The 26,955-nt window shown below is 34.5% G+C and overlaps 1 long non-coding RNA gene across 5 annotated transcripts in view; it reads left to right on the top strand.

The window, feature by feature from the left end:
• The first annotated feature begins 3,377 nt into the window (after positions 1-3,377).
• The window catches only part of LOC147381159 (uncharacterized), a 36,248-nt gene continuing 12,670 nt past the window's right edge, over positions 3,378-26,955 (top strand). The window contains exons 1-4 of one of the 5 annotated variants that reach the window (XR_015174740.1): positions 3,378-3,520; positions 16,334-16,460; positions 16,855-17,095; positions 26,198-26,605. This is a non-coding gene — a long non-coding RNA (uncharacterized LOC147381159). Of the gene's footprint in view, positions 3,521-16,333; positions 16,461-16,827; positions 21,009-26,197; positions 26,606-26,955 lie in introns of those variants that run through there. The other 4 variants (XR_015174739.1, XR_015174741.1, XR_015174742.1 and 1 more) reach the window with 4 other exon arrangements.

The raw sequence follows: 26,955 nt of genomic DNA, 5'->3' as shown, positions 1-26,955 counted from the left end.
AGAAAAAAAAATGTTATCAAAGCAACATTTATTAGAAAAAAAATATTTTTTATTATTTTTTTATTTAAAAAAAACATTATCCTCATCCCAACCACCATTATTCCATCCTTATCTTATTAATATTTGAAATCTTGAATTATTTAGGGATATCAAAAGTGACCCTCAATTGGACCATAAAAGAAATAAAAAATATCATACTCAAAATCCAAACAAATGATCTACAATCAAGCCAAATGAATAAAAATAAAAATAAACAAATAAAAAAAATTAAGTTGATTTAGCAATGCATCAAAATTTGATCCTCAAAATACCCCCAACAGAGTCGCCAGTGAAAGTGCCATCAATCCGTGGGTTGCGGATCCGATTTTTGGTGGTTGGGAGTCATCGCCTAGTTTTATAGTCTAGGAACCAAAACATGACTCAAAATCAGTCAAAGTATTAATATACAAAAAAAAGGTACAGGGATCATGTTCCGAGATTGGAAGGTGTTAGGCACCAATCCCACTCAACGAATACTGATTTCTACTATACCCAAAAATATTGCATTACTAAAAATGACCTTAAAAAAAATAAAAATAAAATAAATACCTAAATTAGCCGAGTGATTTCGACGATCAATTCCCTTAGAATTGACATAGTGCGTTTCTCATATGAGTCTTCCTATTTTCATCTTCGTCACTAAATCCACTTCTGATCTCTAAGATGAGGTGTTTTTTTCCTAGATCTGAATACTTTATCGATATTTCTGGGTGTTTTGAGGGTTTATGGGTTTTTTTAAGAATTTCTTGGTATTTTTTGAGTAAAAACTAAGATTTGGGTGTAAGATAGGGACTTAGGGTTTTGAAAAGGTTGGATGGTTTATCTTTCCTAGGGTTTTTCTTAACCTGCAAGATTAGGTTGTAGAGGTTCCTTTTTATAGAGTTTTTGGAAGTCTTTTACTTTGACTAGGTCTCTTTAAGATAATGTTAATTAGGGTTTTAATTCTTGCGTACAATGAAAGAGTATTTTTTTAGTTTCGTTTGAAAAAAATCCCTAATTATATTTTAAATTCTTTGAGACCCCAAATGGAGGGGTCTTTTAATAAATCTTATGTGGGCCCCACTTAAAATTTGGCAAGTAGATTTAATTAATTGATTTTATTTATTAAAAATTTTAATTCAATTTATTAAGATTTTACTTTACGTTAATTAATATTTCAATTCTTAATTTCATAATTTAAAATTTTTAGGGTTAGAAAATTACTATTTTACCCTCAAAGAGGATTTTTGCGTTGAGGGGTCATTTTTCGATGTTTTGAAATCAGTTTTTATAATGAAGTCAATGGGAATATCGATTTGTATCACTTATGAGTTTTTTGCGTGAAATGGTCAAGGATTCTATGAGGGCATTTTGGAAATTTTATCAAATTTTGTGAAAATTGGATAAACGGTTTATTTGTTTCCAATTTGCTGTTTTATGTTTTCGAAATGATTTTTCTAATCATAATGTAGGCTCTAGGAATGTTTTGATGTCAGAGGTATTTTAGTAATTTGATAATTTTTTAGTGATTTTTCTCGTAAAGATTCTTTTTGTTTCAAAATGATGATTTCTATGTTTTTGAGTCATATTTTTCTAACATAGTGTAGTTTCTAAAGTTTTATTTGTTTGAAATACCTCATCCGAATTTTTAAAACATATATAATAACAAATAAAAAACATTGGAATATTCATCCATCATTGGGAACTATCACAATCGAGTTGACGAGTTAATTAATTAGACGAGTGTGAAAATGAGGTTTTTACACCCAGCGGTTTCGAAGATCTCGAAGACGTTGTCCTTTTATCCCTTTATAATGGAAGACGATTTGGGGTTGAAATAGATGAAATCTAATATTGAAGGGTCAAAATCCCTGTATCTAATATGACAGTTTTTCAATGAAATACGGAGAAAGAGAAGAGAAAAAAGAAGAAAAAATGGGCAGGGTTTATAAAGTTCAATATTGCAGATATTTTTCCCATCTTCGCTAAACGTCGACAACAACCTATTTGCGATGAATCTTGAGTTGAAAGGTGGTTGAAACCAACGATTTACATTTTTTTTCTCTTGCTGGTTTTCAGACGAATTTAGGGATAATGAGTAGTAATTTTCATTTAATTTTTTTTATATAAGTTGGTGAAACGAAATTGGTATTTTTTACGTTATTTCGTTTGATGATAACTCAACTATCTGAATTCTAAAACTGACGAATGAATACTCTATTTTCTATATTTTATTATTGCAGATCTAATGACATGATCAGATTTTACAAATTCTTTCTCTAATAAAAATTCAATTTTTCAGTCTGGTTTGATAAAAAAATCAAAGTTGTTTTCATTATTTATGATAATTTGACTTTCTAAGCTCCGAAATTAACAAGCAAATACTCTATTTTCTATAATTTTTCATTGTGGACCCAATGGTGTGATCAAATTTTAAAAAATTTTGATGTAGCAAAAAAATTCATTTTTTAGTTGTTTGACTTGTAAATTGAGGATTTTGCAATTTTTCCGTTCAAATTCGCATTTGAGTGCACTTATAAGCTAAAATTTGTTTTTCGATAATTTTGAATCCAATAATAAGGTCAAATTTTCATTAAAAATGATCAGAAAAAAATCTTAAAATTTTATCCTAAGTCCCACTTTCAAAATTTTCTCAAAATTTTACTATTTATTTTTTCTCGAGATACAAATAAAAAACTCAAGGTATTACATATATCCTATTATAATTTATGATTTATAGATTTAAAAAAAATAAAACATTATAGATTATATATAACTATTTTTTAATTGAATTTTATTTAGGGATTGACTTGTTGCTCACCACCCACTATCAATTACACACCATCACTTAAAAATTCCCTCTTTATTCTATTTAGATGATTATACTCCAAAAATAATTTAAAAAATTGTTGCACTCCTTTTTAAATTTTTTTTTGGTTCTTCCTCAATTATGACTAACAAAAATTATTGTTAATTCAATAATTTTTGCAAGAAATATTTTATCATTTTAAAATCATATTTACAAATTACCTTTCCTTAAAAGACAAAAGTTCATATTAATTTCTAAACAAAGATTATAAAATTAATACCTTAATTAAGTTTGAGTCAAAGAGAACTCGAGCAAAATCCATCGCAAAACATGAGTAAGGTAGAGCATGCGAATAAAATACAAAACTACAAGTTAAAATTATGGTTATACCCAAAAAGATTAGGTATTGGAGTGCATGCAGTAAGTTAAAATAGAGGTTCTAAAAAAATAAAGGATTTTTAAGATTGGTGTACAACCAGCAATTAGTGGCGTGCAATTAGTTGGTCCCTTTTTTTAAAAAAAAATGCGATAGATGTCGAGCGAGGGAAATCAAAGAGAGGAACTCATAAATTTCGTCTCCGTCGCGCTCAAAAATTCATCTCTCCTCTCCCTCTCTTCTTCTCACCATCTTTCTCTATTGTGCATTATATCTCATTATCTCTCTCTCATCTTCACTTGTTGAAGACAGTTTTAGTAAGTTTTTCTTCAGATTTTGATTTGTTTTCTTTGTCATAGTCGTGGATTTGGTTGTTTTTGTTCTCGATTTCGGTATTTTCGATTTGATTGTTATATTTGTAAAATTATTTACTTAAAATGACAGAATTGTTTTTATGGTAATTCGAGGTTACCAGGCCTCCTTCTCAGACTCTGTAATTGAATAATAGCAAACATAAATAGGCCAGGTAATAATTGACCATTACACAACATGGGCATAGCCCATTAACTAGGAAGTTAAATAACTGACCCAACAAACTCATACAATTTAACTGACCCATAACTAACCCAACTGACTCATACCATTACAGAAACAAACTACCTAACAAAGGGACCACGTGGCCCATTACATACGATCAAATAAAGGACTCCAACACTTAAAATAAAACAACATAGTTTGAAACAACCAAACAATGCATCAAATAATCTGGACTTCGAATTCTAGCTCATAACAAAACTCCCCTTGTTAGAAAACCTTGTCCTCAAGGTTAGGAAAACGACGCCTTAGAATGTCAAGATCTTCCCAAGTCGCATCTCCCTCATTGGTTCCACTCCACTGCACTAAGACCTCAACTCCGGCAGTGTTTCCTTTCCTCTTCAGCCTTCGTTGAAGTACCTTCTCAGGTTCTGGTTCAAGAGATCCCTCAGGCGTGAGAATTGGTAGAGTAGTGTAAGCTTGAATTCCGTCTCCTAGCTTTTTCTTGAGACATGATATGTGAAATACGGGATAGATCTTAGCTTCGGGAGGAAGATCTAGTTCGTAAGCCACTTTACCCACCTTGCGATTAACTCTGAAGGGTCCAAAATACCTTGGTGCAATCTTCAAATTTCTTCGCATTGCTAAGGTCATTTGTCTGTAAGGTCGTAACCTGAGGTATACAAGGTCTCCAATCTCGAGTTCCTGAGTTCTTCTTTTCTTATCAGCAAAATGTTTCATTTTCGATTGTACTTCTTGTAGGTTTTCCTTGATGAGCTTGGCTATAAACTCACGGCTTCGTAGCTCTTCATCCACAGCTTGAACTTTGGTAGCTCCTGACTCGTATGGTAGCATTCGAGGAGGAGGCTGACCATAGACAGCTTCAAAAGGGGATACCTTTGTTGATGTATGGATTGATGTATTGTAAGAATACTCAGCTAAAGGTAACCACTTAACCCAGTCTTTTGGTCTGTCGCTTGAAAAGCACCTGAGATAATACTCGAGCACTTTGTTCATGGATTCTGTTTGTCCATCCGTTTGAGGATGATAAGCTGTACTGAGTAACAGATCTGTTCCAGATAACCTGAACATTTCTTTCCAAAAATTGCTAGTGAACACAGGATCTCGATCACTTACTATGGTTAGTGGTAAACCATGTAATTTAAAAACATTGTCCATGAACACCTAGCCACGGTTAAAGTTGTGTATGGATGAGTAATAGGCATAAAGTGAGAATATTTACTTAACCTGTCCACCACCACAAAAATTATTGTCTTGCCTCCTGAAGGAGGTAATCCTTCAATAAACTCCATGTTGATGTCTTCCCAGTTCTTGGCAGGAATGGGCAAATGCTGGAGCAATCCTGATGGAAGGAGGGCTTCCACTTTGCTTCTTTGGCATACATCATACTCTTTGATGTATTTCCGAACATCATTTCTTTGGCTAGGCCAATAAAACTCCTTTTTTTATTCTTGCTTGTGTTTTTTGTACTCCCGTGTGGCCTCCTAATGGACTGTTGTGGAATTGATGCAGGATCTGCTGCTGGAAGGGCACCAATGACCCAAGATGTAGCCTACCCTTGTAAAAGAGTAGCTCATTCCGGAGTTGGTAACGAGATTGGTCCATGTCTCCATGATGGTAGTGGCTAATCAGCTGCTACAACATGGGGTCCTGTTGGTAAGCTTTCTTTAACTCTTGCATCCATTGTGCTTGGACTATGCTGACTGCTTGGATTTGGATTTGGTGTTGTTTTGATTTCTGGTTGGATATTGCTGTGGAGGATGGGTTTGTGCTGAGATTTTTGGTAGATGGGTTGGAGTTGGTAATTTCTGGTTGGTCTGTGTTTATGGATGGTATTTGGGTACTGTTTGGGTTTGTACTCTCGGGGTAATGTACCCTGGAGAGTGCATCAGCCACTGCATTATTTTTTCCACTCTTATACTCGATTGTAAAGTCATAACCAAGCAGTTTAGAGATCCACTTCTGTTGTGAGGGAGTTCCCACCCTTTGTTCCAGCAAATATTTGAGTGCTTGCTGGTCGGTGGGTATTTTGAAGGACTGTCCCAATAGGTAGTGTCTCCATTTCCTCACTGCCATCACCAAGGCTAGTAATTCCTTCTCATAGGTAGATAAAGTCAGATTCGTCCCTTTTAAAGCCTGACTAAAATAGGCTAGGGACTGCCCTTCTTGCATCAGCACTGCTCCCAAAGCTTCTCCTGAAGCATCGCATTCCACCATAAACGTTTTAATAAAATTAGGTAATCTGAGCACAGGGGTACTTACCATAGCCTCTTTTAATTCCTCAAATGCTGCTTGTGCCTTATCATTCCAAGAAAAAACATTTTTTCTAAGAAGACAGGTAAGAGGGGTCGCGATTGCTCCATATCCTTTGATAAATTTCCTGTAGTATCCTGTTAATCCTAAAAAACCTCTTAAAGCTTTGAGATTTTTAGGAGTTGGCCATTCTTGCATAGCAGCCAATTTTTGGGAACCAGCTTTGACCCCTTCCTTAGAAATAAGATGCCCCAAATAATTGACTTCCTTGCTACCAAAAACACACTTGGACAGCTTGGCAAAAAATATGTTCGCTTCTAGTATCTCCAAAACCCGTGTAAGATGTTCTATATGGTCCTGCATTGACTTGCTGTATATTAAAATATCGTCAAAGAATACCAGCACAAACTTCCTCAAATAAGGCCTAAACATTTCATTCATCACCCCTTGGAAAGTCGATGGAGCATTAGTAAGCCCAAAAGGCATCACTAAAAACTCATAATGACCCTCATGCGTGCGAAAGGCAGTTTTAGGGATGTCATCAGGATGCATTCTTATCTGATGATATCCTGACCTTAAATCCAGCTTTGAAAAAATTTCAGCACCCCCTAATTCATCAAGTAACTCATCAATATTAGGGATAGGGTACTTATCTTTGATGGTATCCTTATTGAGAGCACGGTAGTCCACACACATCCTCCAACTTCCATCAACCTTCCTTACAAGTAACACGGGTGAAGAATAGGGACTTTGGCTGCTCCGTTTGCTGCCATTCTTGATCAGATCAGCCACTAGTTTCTCTATCTCCTCCTTTTGGTAATACGGATACCTGTATGGTCTTACAGATGTAGGTTTACAGCCCTCCTGTAATTTTATTTTATGATCAAAAATCCTGGGAGGTGGCAGCCCTTTTGGTTCAACAAACACCCCTTTGAATCTGTCCAAAAGTTGCTGTACTGTTTCCGGAATGCTAGGAGTGAGACTTGCAGCATTTCCTTCCATAATTTGCAGCCATATTCTTTTTGTTGTTCCCTTCTTGAGGTCGCCAATGTCATCTTCCTCAGTCACATTTATTGCTGGTCTCTTGATTCCCTGCAACTCTACAGCTTTTTCATCACACTGGAATCGCATAGTTAGATCAGAAAAATTCCATAAAACTGACCCCAATCCTCTTAGCGAATCAACACCCAAAACTAAGTCACAACCCCCAAGAGTCAACACATATAAATTAGCCTTACATGTGTAATCTTGTAGTTTTAAAGGAACTGCCTTACAATAACCAAGGCAAGGAAGAGTGGCACCATTAGTCACCTGAACTGTTAAGTGGCTCTCTTCCCTTGACAGATTAGCCTTCCTTGCTATATTTGGATCTATAAAACTATGAGTGCTTCCTGTGTCAATCAAGACCAAGACTTGGTGGTGATTAAGTTCAGCAAACAATCTCATAGTTTTAGGGGCTAAAGATCTAGCAATAGCATGCAAGGTGATTCCTAACAATGTACCCACTTCCTCGTCATTAGTTTCTATCACAGCCAAAGTACCTTCCTCATTTTCTGGTTCCTCGGTTTCCTCTCCCTCTCCCTCCATTCCTTCTAAAAGGTAAATCTTGGGTTTAGTACATTTATGTCCGAAATGATACTTCTCATGACAAAACCAACATAAACCTTTTTCCTTCCTTTCTTGCATTTGGGTAGGAGAGAGTCTTTTGATGGGAAAGCTGGTTTTTTAAGGATTATTAAAGGTTTGAGGTCTCGGGTTGGGTCTATTTGGAGGTGCTGGAAGTCTTAAAATAGGGGCTGGTACATGCAATTTAGGCTGGTTGTTTAGGTTGATATTTTGGTAGTTTTGGAACTTGTTTGGATTTGACCTTACACGCCTAAGCACTTATTCCTCCTGTAACCTAGCCAAACCGAAGGCTGCTGAAAGTGTAGATGGCTGAAACATGGTGACAGTGATCCTCAAATCATCCCTAAGGCCGCTGAGAAAGGTACTAATTCGAAACTCTTCAGATAATCCAGTTATTTTATTAGATAGCATTTCAAATTGTGTCTGATATGCTTCTACAGTCCCATTTTGCCTTAATGTAGTAAATTCCCCTATAGGATCCTCATAGGCTAAGGGTCCAAATCTCACTTCTAAGGCTGCAATAAAATCTTCCCAAAATTGGACTGGGCTGGACTCTTTTAACCAACTATACCATGATAAGGCCTTCCCTTCCATATGGAAAAAAGCTATTTGAAGCATTTGGTCATCAGGTGTTTTGTAATACTCAAAAAATTGTTGTGCCTTTTGAATCCATTCATCCGGATCAGTACCATCAAATTTAGGAAAATCCAACCTTAAGGACCTAACTTGAATTCCCCCATTTCCCTCAAATAAAGGATTGTTACTGACCTGAGAGTTGGAGGAACCTTCCCTAGATGCCAGATTATTGATCTGTTTAAGTACTGCGGCTAAGATCTCCTTCTGTCGCTCCTGTTCTTCACACAGGTAGGTGTTCTCTTCTTTCAATGCTGCCAAAGCTTCAGTCATCTACGCATGCCTAGTACCTTCAGCCATTGTCGCAGAACCAAGGCTCTGATACCACTGTTATATTTGTAAAATTATTTACTCAAAAGGACAGAATTGTTTTTATGGTAATTCGAGGTTACCAGGCCTCCTTCTCAGACTCTATAATTGAATAAAATGCTTCTCCCTTTTGATTGAATAATAACAAACATAACTAGGCCAGGTGATAACTGACCATTACACAACATGGGCATAGCCCATTAACTAGGAAGTTAAATAACTGACTCAACAAACTCATACAATTTAACTGACCCATAACTAACCCAACTGACTCATACCATTACAGAAACAAACTACCTAGTAAAGGGACCACGTGGCCCATTAGATACGATCAAACAAAGGACTCCAACACTTAAAATAAAACAGCATAGTTTGAAACAACCAAACAATGCATTAAATAATCTGGACTTCGAATTCTAGCTCATAACATTGATCTACGTGGAAACCACTTGTAAATTAGGGTTTGTCTTTATCTTTTGACGATCTGCTCTGTCTTCTTTATGTTGATCTCTTTTATTATGTGTTGATTTAGTTGTTAATTGTTATTTGTGTTTGCTTTTGGTTTTTGATGTCTCTTGTTCTTGGGTTTCTCGTTCAGATTGCTTTATTTATTAACTTACTCTCAATAGTTGAGGACCTGTGTGGATTCCTTCAAAAAGTAAGAAGAAAATAGCATAAAAATCTACAACACGTGGTGGTTGTGGATCGTATCTTGATCAGCCCTTTTTTTTCCAAACATGTTTGTTAATATCTAAAGATCGATAAATTGGCATCCATTTAATCTTTAGGGATTTCGTAACTTTGAATGCTAATTGTTAAATCTGTTCTGGAAATGTTGGGCGATGGTGGTGCTAGTCATAGTGGTGGCTGTTGTGGTGGTGGTGTGATGGTGGCATTGATGGTGGCAGTGGTAGTTATGGTACATCCCCATTATTAATTTATGTATTCACAAGCAAGCTTCAGGTGTCAAATATATGGGTTTTTTCCCAATCAGATTTTAGCAATCACATATTGGACAGAGTTTGTGTTTGCAGCCTAGGATCAATACCAGAAATGGAATTGGACATGTTATTATACATTGGTTGGTTGATACATGGATATAATTGCACAATTTTGAGGGAAACTTACTTATTTCGATATGTAAGGCATCATCAACATGGAAGATTACAAGCTAGGATTGGATGGGTTGCAGAGAACACAGATCTTTAATTAAGCACTTTATATCTTATTTATTAGTTTGAGATATGCTTAAGGTCCTTATTGTTCATTTGTAACATTGGAATTCAAAAGCACTTGATAACTTGGTCCCTTTTCACACCAACCAAGGCTCACTTGACTTGTTTTGAGTCCCTTGTTATCGTATTCCTATCCTAGACCTTAATCTCATGTTCTTAGAGTAAAACTTATGGAATAGATCACAATGAATGACAAACATTAGCATATAATTTGTATTGTAGTGTATTGAGTATATTCTTGATTACAATGCAATGAGTATAGAAAGAGATTCAAAATGAGAGGGAGATAGCTTGATTATGAGAGTTGCTAAGAGGAAACCAACACTGTCCACTCTCTATATTGCTAGTGATTTTGCAGACATGTTGATTCAGTCATTTGACTTACGTGAAAGTAATTCAAACCTATTTTTTTTTCATTTTAAATTTGATTGATTTCTAAGCCCTGTACACTTGGTTGATTAAACCGATTTTAGTGAGAAGATACACCCATAGGAAACAAGATTTTTTATTTATTTTTTGTTCATAAAGGCAAATTGGTAAAAAATGCATTTAAATTTTCAAAAACAATGAGCAAACATACAAGTACCTACACTTATAAAATAGCTATAATTGCTCTATTGCATGGGTACAACCTACAACCAGGGTGGTAGAATTTTTCTTACAACTCTTATTAGAGTTTTGACCCATAATGCCATTTTGAAGTTGTATGCATTATTATCTTATTTTATTAATTCAAGGATGAGTTCATTTAGTACAATGTGAGCATAATAAATACCAGTGTTAAACATTTATTTCATTGAAACTGAATGAAATTATTTTCATTGTCTCTGCTTCAATCTGATTTCAAATGGTGGATTATTGGTTTTCTATGGGTGCACATAATAAGGTGACTTAGTATTATAGCAGCCACTTAATTAGGCTTTCCTTTATCTTGGTCTACCTCTTATTGAACATAGTCTTAACTTTATTCCATTTTGTTTAGAATCAGAATCTCATTGATGAGATGCCCCTTTAGGGTTCTTCCTTCATTTCATGAGCTCTTCCTTTACATATCTAATGGGGATGAAAGCTCTAGCTAGTTGTGTTCTTTTAGCCAAACAAAGGACTATTTCTTCCTTTGTTTTTAAAATTTATTTGGGAAGAACAAAGTTAGGGAGAGAGTTACTGGGCTGCTACCTCACTTCTATTAGAAATGGGTTGACGTGTTGTATTAGGACGTCTGTCGGCATTTGGCATTTGTTGTGATTGATAAGATTTAAATTTCATAATAATGCAGAAGCGCGCTTCCACTTTTGTCGACTACACATTCTATGAGAATCAGCTTGTCAATATAGTTGTAGTTGTGGATGAAACACTCCATTGTTATTTAAGATGTGTGTTGATCATTACTAGTGTCGTTCCAATCCTTCAACCCACATAAATCATTTTGTATGTGCATTTTTTTTTTCTTGAAGGGGAGGAGGTGGATTTGGTTTAGGGTGCCTTGTTATTATCAACATGGCTGTAATGATGCATAAGGAGTCTGTGTCAAGGGTCTGTGGGAGTTTACTTTTTTTCGTTATTTAGACCTTGCTTCCCTTCATAGAAAAAATGGAGGTGTTGGTTATCAGTCACATTGTCCCAGTCCTTACACTTGAATTGTTTTGGTTATGTGCATGGGAGATGAGGATATAGGGTATTGTCTATTGTTTTGATAGAGAAGAGGTGAATAGGGCGTACATTTATCTTATTTTGATATTGTATTTATTTTTTGAAATGTATTTGTTATGTAGATGACCACTACAATCTGTAGTGATGGGGCTATAACATCTGTACTTGTTACCATTCTTCATTGGTCCTCATGTAGAACTTTACCTTTGGATGGAGATGTTAGATATCTGTTCCTGTTTGTTTCTTCTCATCAAATTTCTTTGTTGTTTACTTCTTATAACCAATTAACCAACTTAAATGAACCATAACTAGGTCCTAGTACCACACATGGTTCTTTAATTATTGGCATCCAATTTGGCTTAAACTAACTTTAGTTCAGTTACTTGTGTTACTATTTTCAGTTATTGCTCTTAAATGTGTGTGCACAAATGCGGTTGTGTGAGTTTGTATGCTTGTAAATGTGTTTAAGATATGTCAACTATGCAGCTATTAACAAGGCATTGATGGCTGAAGTCCAACGATTAAAGTTGATTAGTGCAGAAATGGGAGGGGAAGTTTGATTTGCATAGAATAATGTCATTAATGTCTGATTTGCATCTGTACTAAGTGTAGGGTTCAGTTTTTCAATGACATTTAGGTAATAATATACTAGTTGTTTCCATGTGCACTCATTTTGTTGGAATGCTATTTGAATCTCACTGATGGTCGCTTCTTCAATCTATAAGTAATCCATCCACAACATGCATACATAACAATTACACCAAATTGAATTAAGAATTTTAATTTGTGTTGCGACCCCTAAAAAAGAACATAAATAGGTGATAAATTTGAGTACCATACCTTCAATGAAGTTGAAATTTTAGAAAATTCATCTCTTTGGCTCAAGATTTTCGTCTCAGATCTAAATCTGAAATTTTGAATTGGAGATCATCAATAGGTTCTGTTAACATACAATGCATAGAGTAAGTGAGAATATTTATGGGTACTTAGTTTCAATGTTCGTTAACAAATAGGAAATAAGCTTGATATTGCTAGTGGGATTGACATCATTACCTCTTTTGTACCCCTTTGATTCATAGAGGAAAAGAATTGCTATAACTACTGGCCCTGTTATAATGTTAACTATTACGTGTGAGCAAGAAAATAAGATAGTCAACTTTATGATTTTGTGCTAGTGATTTTTAATGGTAATAGACCCCTTTGATATTTTAATGCTACACTCAATCACTAGAGGAAATCACTCTTTGCTAATTCAAGTCCCTATTGATAGTGTCATATCCTCAATATTTTTAATTGGAAACATGTATCGGGATGGATTCTAAGGCTATGTAGGAGTAGTTCTATTGCTAACGTCAACTCTTTCTAGGATCAAACTCTTATTTGAGTATGCTGGAAACAGGAGAAATAAATGAGTTTTTGTTCTTGTTAGTAGTTAAAATATATTAGCACCCAATGCAGGAACAGGTTCATTTTTGAATTGGTAATCGATTTTATTCTTTCCTTAATAGTAATAGAATGTAGTGTGTAATGGTGTTTGATTCATCCCTTATTTGAAGCATGATTGTATTCTGCATTGGTACAATCTGATGTTTACATGAGTGAAAGGATTAAACGGCTCTGCACAGTAGCAGAACTCGATACATGTATGTTCCCATGTGTCTGAAGTGGTAGAACCGGGTGTGAGTATGATCAGGTGTGTTTATGTGTACCCTGATCAAACTCTTCCATGGAGGGTTGTAATGGTTGAATGATTAGGTATGGTTTGTTTCTAGCCAACCTACTCTTAGTTAATGGTTTAATAACTTAAACCACACAAGTTGTACACCTTGTGTTAGTGCCTGAATTAAGACATGACGTCTCTTTGAGTAAGGGAAGTGTTTATACTTTTAGCTTGATATTCTAATAGTATGAAACAATAAAAATCACGGTTTGTGTAGAATTTCACACTAAATAATAATTTGTACCTTTATAAAAAGAAAATCACTAATAAATCATCATTTGTATAAATAAAACACTCTCAAATTGAACTCACTATGCAAAAAATTGGAAAATTCTACAGGAAAATTCGACGGGCCAAGGCCCATGAATTTTAGAAATCAAAATTGAACAGCCTAGAACCGTCATAATTTGTGATGTTCCCTAGATTCGACAACCACCACATTTCTCGCATCCTGATTTCAACCAGCTGGAAGAAAAAAATTCGACAATGAAAAATTTGACACCATGGTCCGACAAATTTTTCGAAATGCCATGGTCTTAGGCCGTCGAATATGAGCTTTTTTCACGTTGTTACTCTTCAAACTCTTGGCAAATTAATGATCAAAAATACATTGAGACTTTTCTCTTCATTGCAATATAATTGAAAATCATTGTAATCAGAAATTCCTATTCAAAATTAGTTTGAAGGAATTTAGCACCCACAAAGTATCACGCAATGGGATTGTAGTTTTCCACTTATTTCTGCTCAATTCTATGAGAAAGTTATATAGTCACCATGAGGAGTTGTTACTATCTTAAATCCATTCGTGTTAATTTTAAGTTTTTGTGATTCATGGATGTTGGTAAATTTCATTTCCTTTGTAACAGGTTTTTTAACTGCCCCTTTCAAATTATCCTTCATAAATTGATCGATGGTTTCGTATTTTTTGTATCTTATATATAAATGGGGTCGGATCATGGGACATATGTAAAAACAATGTTTTTTCAAAATATGGGTTAGAAATTTCAGACTAAGCTGATTTTGTGTGAGGATGGTTTCTATGATGAGAAGATCATCCTCACAAAAAATCATCTCAATCTGAAACTTCGAAGTCCATTAAAAGTGGTTTACAAATTATTGGTAAAAAGTTGACGGTCCACATTCTAAATCACTTTTGATGGGGTTAGAAGTTTCAAACTGGACTTTTTTTTTTGGATGATCTTCTCATCATAGATCCCCACCGAAGGAACCACTCCAGATCTCAAGTATCCTAAGAATTGTGTCTAATCGTTGATCTCAAAAACCCTATGGTGCTTTGGTAAAAAAACCCTACGAACTAAGCTCCGAGGTGGTTTTTTTTTTTCTATATTTTTTAGTTTATTATTTTTCCATAATTTTTTTTTCTTTTGTTTCTATTTTATCACCCACTGTTTATATTCATCTCATTTTGGTTGAGTGTCATAGATTCAATTGGATTTGAATTGGATTCATCAATTTTACTAGAAAATTTGATTTGATATGTGGATCTTCTCTTCTCAAAGGGAAGAAGGTTTCTAATTTTGGAGTTCATAGCCAAATTGATTATGTAAAATTATGAAAAAAATGAACAGGGTATTCATTCTATGAAAATCTTTTGCATTGTAGAAAACCCTACCAATAGATAAATTTAGGTGGGTAGGTTATGGCTTTCGAATTTGTTCACTTTCATTTAGTGATAGAATTGAATGAACATGATTCATTCAATTTTATTTATATAACCCCCAAGGTTTCTTTTGTGTTTTTTTGGCTTGGCGAACTAAGTATGCCAATAGAGATTATGATGAAAAACAAGTAAACTCATCAATGAAAATGTAAATTAATAGGGCTGAGAATTGGGTTTCTTTTATTCTTTTCTTGCATTAAGATTGCAAGAAAATATTATTAAGAATTCTGATATCTAGTTCTACCATGAGATTACAATTCAATAAAATTTTTCCATTTGGAATAAAATGACATTTAGTCTTGATTGAGTTTAATGAATTTTTTGAATTATTTACTCCATTGTTGTTTCTATATCTGATTTTTGTTTAGTAATGCAAATGTCAATCTAGTTTGTTTATGAAAGTGCAATCCAAGAATTTTATTTTTCCTGCTTATTTTGCAATTTTTGTTGGTGAACTAAAGATTTTACAAAGGATTGATGATGAAGTTGAAGTAGAAAATGACATGTTCCGTTCCATACACTACTCTTGTTATATAAACTGAAAATGTCCTTTCTTAAACACATTATTATTAGATTGTAATTTAGAATATTTAAATACCTTTTATTAAAATGGTGGCTTGATATATTTTTGGTTGTTTACTTCATATTGTAAGTTTCTTATGTTTGTGATTGAGGTTCAAAATACCATCATAATTAATAAAACATTGTAAGTTCTTGGTCTAGTTGTAGTTTCTAACCTAGTTCATCGTTGTGCTTCTAGCCCTTAAGTACCCCATTGGTACGGTGTCATCATTATTGATGCAACGTTGTTAGTGGTCTAGGCATGGTTTCTAGTGTAGTGTGTCCTTAAAACTTTTAGGTTCTATAAAAATAAAACAAAGCACAAGAGTTCCAAGAAGACAGACAGATATCCATTAATGGTGACACTCAACAATAGGACAAGGGCCCCTCAAAGCCTCTGGGTGGAAATGTGATGCTTATCCTTTTAACTTAGGTTCTCTCTTCTCGTAACCTCACTTTCCAATTGATTGAATAGATGGCTTTATTATGGGCCTAGTTTGCTTTTCTTTCCTATTTCTTTTAAGAATTATAGCTTGATATTCCCAATTGGAGGACTCGTAGAGAGAGAGTTTGTAGTTTAGATTTTTAATGTTGTGGGGGTATTGCTTCATCCATTGATTTGGTTCACATAGAGTTGTCAGAACTTGAGAATTATATCCATTGCTTATTTAATAAGGTATACGAACACTGGGAGAGAGTATTTATTTGCATTAAGGTTTTATATCTTGTTTCGATATCAATCTTTTAGTTGATATATTTTTATAGTCCTTGTGTGTTGCACACATGCGTGTGGATTATTAAGTGTGCCACCATGTGCCTACTTTTGTATCTAATGAGAAAAAAAAATGTTTGTGTGATGAACTTGTCAGTGATTTTGATCATTTTATTATTTCAACCATGTGGTTAGGAAACTTTAGAAGTGTCGGCACTCACCAGGATCACAAACTCGGTGCCCACATTGAAGAGCAGTTTGGTGTTGGTAGGTTCTTGGCTTGCATCTCATCTCGCCCTGGCCAGTGTGGTAGAGCTGATGGGTAAGAGAGAAAACAACATTGAGGCTTGAAATTATTTTCACTGTTTCGTTTCATTTACCTTTTTTTTTCCCTAAAACTTTGATCTCACTTGGTTGCTTTTGCCGATTTTTTTAATTTGATTTCTAGTTCTTGATATTGCAAAGGTTTTCTTATTTTCTTATGCCTAGGAGGGAGGATACTATACTATGCTTGATTATCTATCAGAATTTTGCCTATGCATCTTAGTTTAGCTAATACTGGGAATTATAATAATTAATTTATGACTCACCTAAATGTTAGTTTTTTTCATTATTCAAACTTATCTGGTCAGTTTTGGTTGCTTGTATTTTCCATCTATGAAAAGCTTATGTGGACTACTGTTTTCTAGATCTCTTATGCTAAGATACATTCACAGCTCTCTTGCTTGCACCACATCCATTGCCATGAACTGCACTTTCTTGTCATTATAGAGCAACGTTTTGCTGAAGGTCTAAATATTGGAGAATACATTCACTGCTCTCTTGCTTGCACCACTTTAGAAGCGTCGGCACTCCCCAGGATCACAAACTCAATGCCCACATTGAAGAGTAGTTTGGTGGTGGTAGGTGATTGGCTTCCATCTCATCTTGCCCTGGCCAGTGTGGTAGAGTGAATGGGTAAGGGGGAATACAATATTGAGGCTTGAAATTATTTTCACTATTTTGTTTCATTTACCTTTTTTTTTTTTTCCCTAAAACTTTGATCTCACTTGGTTGCTTTTGCCGATTTTTTAATTTGATTTCTAGTTCTTGATATTGCAGAGGTTTTCTTATTTCCTTATGCCTAGGAGGGTGGATACTATACTATGCTTGATTATCTATCAGAATTTTGCCTATGCATTTTAGTTTAGCTAATACTGGGAATTAGAACAATTAATTTATGACTCACATAAATGTTAGATTCTTTTATTATTCAAACTTATTTGGTCAGTTTTGATTGCTTTTAGTTTCCATCTATGAAAAGCTTATGTGGACTACAGTTTTCTAGATTTCTTATGCTAAGATACATTCACAGTTCTCTTGCTTGCACCACATCCATTGCCATGAACTGCACTTGTCATTATAGAGCAACGTTTTGCTGAAGGTCTAAATATTGGAGAATACATACATACATACATATATCCAAAACCATGGTTAAAATTCATTAAGATTTCAACCCTCATACTCAAATACAATGGCTTAATTTTACCCTACAAGCAGATATTTGGTTGAGTCAATCCACCATCATCTTCCCTACTTTAACGCAGAACACGTGGTTCTGTGAGTGCCCCTAAAAAAACGTTGAGCAGGGCTGGTTCTTCCCCCCATTTTCAACCTTAATTTGACCATTTCATCTGATCAAATAAAACTTCTAACCATCCATGATTATCCACACTTAGTATTTTCTTGGCCTTTTTAGGTTTAAAAAATGCACTAACACAAAAAGTACACAAAGAATGTTGATTACACATTACCTGTGGGTGATGAGCTTTGGGCAAATATTATACCCTTCAAGAATACCAAAACCAATGAGTCCAAGTCCTTCCTTCCCCTGTTGCTCCTATTATTTTGCGCTCATTTTTTTTAAAATTTTGAAGAATAAAAAAAAGAGGAGAGTGTTGTTTGGCTCAGATTTGCACATATACATTGTGAGTCTTGGGAATATGAAGGGAATGGATGAGAAGTTGCTAGGGAGAAAGATTGCTATAGAGAAAAATGTTCTTACTCTATTTTTCAAATATTTTTTCTTTCCTTAGTTCTTTAAGTTCCAGCTCAAAAGTTCTAGCCCCAATTTCATCATTGATGGTTATCTCATTTTATAAAAAAGAATGGAAATGAGTGGGGTAGTTTTGATGGAAAGAGGGGGGTAAGGGGAAGGGGTGCTTGATTGTGCAAGGTGGTACAGGAGGTGGTTGTAAGAATGGTGAGAGATGGTAGAAAGAGGTATGGGAGATAAGGAGCGTTGAGTATTGTAGGAAGTGAGGGCTGTTAATCTATTGTCCATTTCTCTGCCCTTTTCACATAATTTATAGCTAGATGTCTTTGTCGTGTGGTTCTACATAATTTATAACCATTGGTCAGAGAAATGATTCATCTCATCCCTTAGGTTGATTCTACATGCCTTGAAAGTAGACATAGATACAATGATATGGAAATAGCTTCATAAGCAACCTTATAACAAGTCTTGATGTGTCTTTGTGAAAGGCACTGATTATAACAAGTCTTGATGTGTCACATGCAAAGCTCACAGGTGAGAGTTCTGTACTGTGTCTTCATAAGCAGCAACATCTCATCCCTTAAGTTGATTCTACATGCTTTGAAAGTAGACATAGATACAATGATATTGAAATAGTTTCATAAGCAACTTTATAGCAAGTCTTGACGTGTCTTTGTGAAAGGCACTGATTATAACAAGTCTTGATGTGTCACATGCAAAGCTCACGGGTGAGAGTTCTGTACTTTGTCTTCATAAGCAGCAACAAATACCAAATACCATAGGTCAGATAGGCAGTTAGAATTCCCTTTTTTACATCTGTCTTTTACCAACAAACCACTAAGGCATCTCAATGCTAAAACCCACAAGTTTTTCTGTGTACCTAGGTTTGCTTTTTAGATCATGATTTAAAAAGACATTGTTATGATGCATCTAACGGGGGTGGGCAAGTGCTACTTTTAATAATGACCCTACGACAATGTTAAGAATATTTTATGGATATTTTTTTATCACTCTTCGATAGTTTTGAGCAATTAATTCAATTTTTTTTAAAAGACATTGGAATTTTAGTTTTTAAAGATGCTGTGACTCGTAGCATAGCATTGAAGCAGACTGTCTTTCACATCCAACTGCTGATGTTTTCATCTACTTTGAGTCATTTAGAAGGCAATGCTCATGTTTATACTAAGTTTAACTAAGTTTGTTTTTCACTTTATACTAAGGAGCCATTTCATTTGAGATATTTGCAGTGCAGTAGCTTCTTCCATGGCAGCTTTGAAACAACCAACAATTAGAAGTGTAGCTATAATAGCTGATACCAACATGAGAAAATGCTTAATCACTTGATGGGTCATATGGGAATGTGTAGGAGAATCAGGAAATCTGATCTCATAGAATCAGGAAAATAGAATATTCTTCTTGATTATTCTTGATCACTCTTGACTTTCTAGAATATTCCTGTAATCTTCTACAATAGGATAGTTGGTTAATTATTCTAGATTATTTTTGTAATAGGATAGTTGGTATATAAATACTACTATTGGAGCATTTGTAATGATCATCCAAGAATTCTCAATAAATTCAGTTTTTCTACATAATGTTTTCAACTTCTATCACAGACACACCCACACACGTGTATATATAGGGAGCGGTTCGGCAGCCCTAAAGTTTGCCAAGTTTGGTGCCAAACATTTTTGTAAATCACTTTTGACGGGGTTAGAAGTTTTGGAATAGGCTGATTTTTTGTGGGGATGATCTCTACAGTGAGAGATCATCCTCACAAAAAATCAGTTCATTTTGAAACTTCTAACCCTAGTTTATAGGTTGAAGAATCATGGATCGTCCAATTTTTGTAAATCACTTTTGATGGGGTTAGAAGTTTTGAAATAGGCTGATTTTTGGTGAGGATGATCTCCTCATCATAGAGATCATCCTCACAAAAAATCAGCTCATTCCAAAGCTTCTAACCCATATTTTAAAAAATGTTTGACACCAAACTTGGCAAACTTTAGGGTTGTTGAACCGTCCCATATATATATATATATATATAGGGAGGCGTTCGGCGTCAGGCAAAATATCATAAGTTTTAACAAACGAAATGAGACCGTTGGATAAGACACAGATGAACGGCGCAGATGAGTTCAATTTAACAGAAACGTGTTAACTTGGGTTTGTAAAATTGCAAATACCTCCCTCCAAATGCCTTTTTGTTAATTTGTCCCTCTCTCTCTCTGTCTCTCTGTCTCTCTCTCTCTCTCTCTACACTTTACAGACAGACAACTTTGTCTCTATCTTACGCTCCAACTCTCTCGCTGCTACTCTCTCTCTCTCTCTCTCTCGCTGGTTTTCTCTCTCTCGCTACAACTCTCTGTTTATCGAAAGGTTTCTCGATCTATCGAACGTCATCCATTGATGATGGGGCTGTGTTCTTGAGGGATGCTTATGGTGATGATGGGGTTTTGATGGAGGACTCACAAGTAGTCTTCAATGAGAATATGTATCGATATGCCAAGATGAAGGAAGTGGAAAGTGAAGGTATAACTTACATGGAAAGAGAGAATGAGAGAGTTGTAGGATCATGCGGTGAATTCATAAAAAGAGAGAATAAGAGAGTTTTAGGAACATGCGGTGAATTCATAGAAAGAGAGAATGAGAGAGTTGGAGAGAGAGAGAGAGAGAACAGAGAGTTCTCGTCTGTTCTTTTTACTCTCAGGTTATAATTGTGCCAGGGAGGTGGCACTAATAATCCAAAACATGAGGGATGGCGCTGTAAAAATAGCATAAATTTATAAGTTAACGTATATACCGATTAATTCAATCTCGACCGTTCAACGCGTCCAAATCCAACGATGGAGCTTCTTTTGTTAAAATGACTGTTAAAACAGTTGGCTCCGAACGCCTCCCATATATATATATATATATATATATATATATATAGGGAAATGTTCAGCAACAAACATTTTGACAAACATTTTGGCAAAACATTTTTCAAAATATGGGTTAGAGGTTTTGGAATGGGCTGATTTTTGGTGAGGATGATCTCTACGGTGAGGAGATCATCCTCACCAAAAATCAGCGCATTCCAAAACTTCTAACCCATCAAAAATGGTTTACAAAAAATGGACGGTCCACGATTTTTCAACTTGTAAACATGGGGCTAGAAGTTTTGGAATGGGCTGATTTTTTGTGAGGATGATCTCCTCACCATAGAGATCATCCTTACCAAAAATCAGCCCATTCCAAAACCTCTAACCCATGTTTTGAAAAATGTTTTGCCAAAATGTTTGTCAAAATGTTTGTTGCTGAAAGGGACCCATATATATATATAGATATAGATATATAGATATATAGATATATTTGTTTATTTCGACCATATAGGCAGTTCAAATTTATGTATTCTTGAAATCTATTCATTGTTGCATAATTTCAGGGGAGAGACAACTACCTAAAAACAATAGGAAACTTAGTTTTGAAGCACATGAACATATTCAATAAAAGAACTTTAGAAGCATTCACGGTGAAAGCGCCCTTGATCAGCGGGGTATGCGGATCCGCTTTTGACCTTTGAGGTTTGGGAGTTGCCACCTAGTTATTACGGTCTAAGAACCGAATACTGACTCTAAAAGGATAAAGAAACTAATCTACTAAAGAAAAACTAAATCCGGGGATCACGTTACGGGGTTGGAAGGTGTTAGGCACCAACCCCGCCCGGTCAATGCCGGTCTTTACTTATTCCAAATAAGACTACATTGCTAACAAAAACCTAGATAGAAAAAATAAAAGAGATTTTACCTTCGAACGCAACGATTTTATTCCCTTATATTTGATAAAACTGCTCCTTGTACCGTACTTCTTACTTCGTTCTGTTTTCGGATTTGATTTCGAATTTGATTTCGAATCTCCGAGGCAATGTATCTCTTCCTTAGATCTGGATTCTTCGAATTTTATTATCGATTTTGGAGTGTTTTTGAAGGGCTTCTAGGTGTTTTTCAGGCTAAAATCGAAGTATGGGTGTTAGATAAGGAGTTGATGCTTCAAAATTAGGGTTTGTGGGAGGCTAGGAAAGCTTTTTGACCTACTTCTCTTAGGATTTTTCCTTTGATACGAAAATAGGGTGTGGAGGCTCCTATTTATAAAGTTTTTTACAAGAATTAGGGTTTGATTAAGGTTTCTTTTAGGGTTTTAATTAGCGTTTTGACTTTAGTCTTATGAGATTGACTTAGTTTTTAGGGTTTTAATTTAGGGTTTTGACTTTAGTCTTATGAGATTGACTTGATTAGTTTAGATTAGGGTTTTGACTTTAGTCTTATGAGATTGACTTTAATACTTTAACTTTAGTCTTTCTTGGTTGAATTTTAATATCTTGACTTTAGCCTTACTTGATTGATTTTAATTTTTGGAGAACCCCTCTTTATTATATCTTTAATTCTTTTGACCCTAGATGGAGAGGTCCTTGAATAAATATCTTGGCAACTATCAACAATTTTGCCTGAAAGTTTGATTGATCGATTTTTTGATTCAAAATTTTAAATTAATTTTATTAATGTTTCACTTTAATGGTTTATTTATTAATTTCAAAAATTTTAATTATTAAAATCATAAAATTACCGTTTTACCCACGGAGTGGATTTTTTACGTTTTAAGTCATTTTTCAATGTTCCAGGATGTTTTGGAATCAGTTTTTCATAAGGAATTTAATGGGAATGCTGGTTTTTGTCATTTATAAAGTTTTTTTGTATGAAATGGTCGTGAATTTTATGAGGGGTATTTTTGTAATTTTTTCAAATTTTGTAAAATTGGCGGAATGATTTATTTGGTTTTGATTTGTTATTTTATGTGTTTGAATGAGTTTTCTTAAGCGTAACGTAGGCTCTATGGTTGTTTTGATGTTAGGGGTATTTTGATAATTTGATCATTTTTAGTGATTTTTATCGTGAAACATCTTTTTGTCTGCAAAATGATGATTTCTATGTTTCTGGGGTCATATTTTCCTAGCGTAGTGTGGTTTCTAAGGTTTTGTCAGTTCGAGATACCTCATCCGGATTTCTGAAACATATCTGGTAACAAAATAAAGCATTAGAATAAACATTCATCATTGGGAACCGTTGCGATCGGGTTGACGAGTTGATTAATCAGGCGAGTGCAAAAATGGGGTGTCTACACATGGTATCAGTTCTTTCTATTAATAATGAATTTACTTGTGGTTGTTCACATCGACAACAAAAATCTGTTTGCCTTGTAGTATCACCTGATGGGTCATCTATTTTTAGTCTAAAAGGAATGTAGGAATCATCTATTCTCACTTTGAAAGAGGGTTTGGATTGGTCAAGAACTCCAACTCTAGACTTGGGACCTACAAAACAGATTGTAAATTTGCGAGCAAATAATTTGTTAAGTGAAATCTATTTTGTTGGATAAGTTAAGTCATAAAAAGAGAAAAATAAAAGGTAAAAGATGAGTGCATTATAAATTTCAATGGAAATAAAGTCCATCGGTAGTGAAGAGTTGATGCTCATACCAAAAAAAAAAAAAAACCAATGTTATGGAAAGATTCTTATTTTAATAATGACTTTTGAACCTATTTTAGAGCCTAATTATTAACCCAATGACTAAAAAACTATAATTCAATATTTATAATAGAATATAAATTTTTTTAAAAAATAATATCATTATAATTTTATTTATTTAAACCTATGTTTTTATTGCGCAAAATATATGATCGGACCTAGCATCACCATATTGATTCTATTATAATAATAATAAAAACAATATATTCGACGTGCAAGACACTTGAAATTTACATAGCTTCCAAACAAAAATGAAATGGGATTTAATGAAGTAAAATTGCTTACCTCCTTGGTGAATGTTGATGCCAAATCCAAATTAAAATGATAAACTCACCACCCGAACTAATCTGGATGGAATAAACAAAATAATTCACACCAACTTAGTGAATTAAGTCTAACAAGAATTCGTAAACTGAAATAAAAGTAAATTTAGCCAACATCATGTTGTTCGGAAAAAATTACCTACTAATAGTAAACCCATTCAATTCAAACGACCCAAAACCATTTAAAAACATAGTTTTAAACACGAAAACTCGATTCAACTTGAATGTCCATCAAGTAAAAACCTTGGGAGTCGGCTCGACCAAGTCAAATAAAAATGTTTAATTACTTCAATACCCTCATTTCGAGAAATGCCGTTTATTTTTTTTGTTAAACATATGTCTCTTTTCTTCAACTTTAAGATCTTTCATTTCTTATCCACCAGGGATTAGTTGAGATAGGTAAGGGCAACTAAGTTTGCTCACCTGATCATATCTTCAAATCTCTATATGCCCCTTCACATAAAAGTGTTTACTTACGTGTTGTCATGTGACAAGGTGGGATGGTATGTGTGGCCCACCAAGCAAAAGAAAAAAAAAATCTCTCTTTTCCTAAAACATAATCTAGCTCGGATCGACCCATTTTAAGCCCTAATTGATGGATGTCAGATTATATTGATAAATTTTGAATTGATATATTCATGCATGACCCTGAAAAATAGCTAGTTGTATGTATCTCGATGGGACTGAATTGATTACTTTAATGAACAATACAATAAGAGATCTAACTAGCATATATAAATACTGATTATCTTATCTATTGACACGAAGTAGTCATGTTAATCAATATTTCTCAAAAAAGAAGATGGTATATACCAAATGTTTCTCCCATTGAGTATAACAAGTATTTTTCCCATTGTAACAATCAATTAACTAAGAGAGCTTCTCTTGGCACCCCAACTTTTACTTATTAAACTTCAATTTAAAAAAATAAAATATAAAATAAGTAAATGGTTGAATTTTAGGGGACACCCACTAACGGTATGGATATGTGGTCAATCCCTTGATGAATCTACATAAAAAAATGTCAGTTTGATTGGTGATGTGCTGTGCATCCATTGATTATGGCAATTGTCTTATAATCGTTGGATTTAAACTCTTTTTCAAGAGGTAGATTCTCCAAGGGATAGACCACACATCCAACGGTCAATAGGTCTCAAAAAGATTACACGTGGCATAAGATGGGTGCCATCTTACCTTGTTTAAGTAGGGGACACCATTCTGGATCCCTACTCTTCTATAAAAATCCATTTTCTATCTCCGAATACATCATACACGTGAGAGATCCATTCAACGTAGGCTTGAGAGAAGAAGATTGCGATTGGGTTTTTTCCAGCTGTTTAGTTTAGTTTAACTTGGAAGTAGTTTCAAATTCCAATCGGTCCTTCTACTACGTACGTACGTACATACAAGAAATCTAAAGAATCAAGAACAAAAAGATGGAATATCAAGAAAGAGGACGTGTTAATGTTCAAGAAGAAGAAGAATGCTTCATGCTTCCACCGGGTTATCGTTTCTGTCCTACCGATCAAGAATTAATATTGGATTATCTTCTCAAAAAAATTTTGGATCAAGAATTACCTTGTAAGAAAATTCCAGAAGAGAATCTCTACCAATACAATCCTGAAAATCTCGCAGGTTTCACTCTCATAAATAAATTTGGATGTTGGTTGTTGGTTGTTCTTGTTATTTATTTATTTATTTATTATTTTTTTTTTTTTTTGAGAGATGAAGTTTAATTAATTTTTAATTATTTATTTGTTAATTAATTGAACAGAGATGTACAAACTTCAAATGGAGAAAGACTTTTACTTCTTCACACAAAGGTATCGAAAGCATCCCAATGGGAAACGTCCAAATCGTCTTACGGTTGATGGTTTTTGGAGGACTACGGGTGATAAACAAATCTATCTCAAGAAAGAGATAATTGGGTGCAAGAGAACTTTGGTGTTCTTTAGAGGGAAGTCTCACCAAAAAACCAATTGGATTATGCATGAATACCTAATCATTGAGAGCTCGCATACGAAACGGCTGAACAACTTGAAGAAAATCAATGTATGGATCTTTCTTCTTCTTCTTCAATTTTTTATTAATATTTAATTTCATGATAATAATTAATTTCTTTATTGTTAACATGCAGTTGGAAGACTGGGTCGTATGTCGGATTCACGAGAACGTGAAGAAATCAAATGAAGCTCCATCAGCATTAGTAGTACCAATGATGGAATCAACATTACCAGTGATGGTGGCCATGACGACACAAGACAATCATTTACAACATATTTTAAGAGATCGTTTTGACTGGTTGTCACACTGTGGCATTTCAATGGATGAAATAAATAGAAGGCTTGCTTCCACATCCAACGAGGACGTTATTGTAAATTCACTCCAACAACAAGCCAGCAATATTCATATGGTAGCCGAGCAAGATCACCATTTATTGGAATGGACAGAAGATGACTCAAGACAATTACACAAAGAACCATTTTCTTCAGAATTAGCGATTCATGACGAAGCAAGAGAATGGACGGATGCCGACATGAGCGAATTATTTGATAAATTTTCTTGAGATATTTATAACAACTCCGAGAGAAAGACAGAAAAAAAAAAAAAAAAATACTTTTGTAAACCCATACTAAATAAAGAAGATTGATCGCACTCCGAGGATGTAGCCCATAAATGGGTGAACCTCGTAAATCTCTGTGTGTCTATTTTATTTTGCATTGGATGCATGATATTTTAGCATAACACTTAGGAAAGTTAAGCGGTGAGTCAACTAAAAAGCCAATCGACTCGACTCGAGGTACATAGCAACAAAGTCGGGGTTCGGGAATAATTTGGTAATCTAAAGCTTCGAAAAATAATTGGCAAAAGATAGATAAATCAGGAAATTAACAT

The sequence above is a fragment of the Akebia trifoliata genome, unplaced genomic scaffold (assembly GCF_017979445.1).
Source record: "Akebia trifoliata isolate Shusen 1 unplaced genomic scaffold, ASM1797944v1 Contig00717, whole genome shotgun sequence".
In the NCBI taxonomy this organism is placed as follows: domain Eukaryota; kingdom Viridiplantae; phylum Streptophyta; class Magnoliopsida; order Ranunculales; family Lardizabalaceae; genus Akebia; species Akebia trifoliata.
This window is presented reverse-complemented; position numbering and strand designations above follow the sequence as displayed.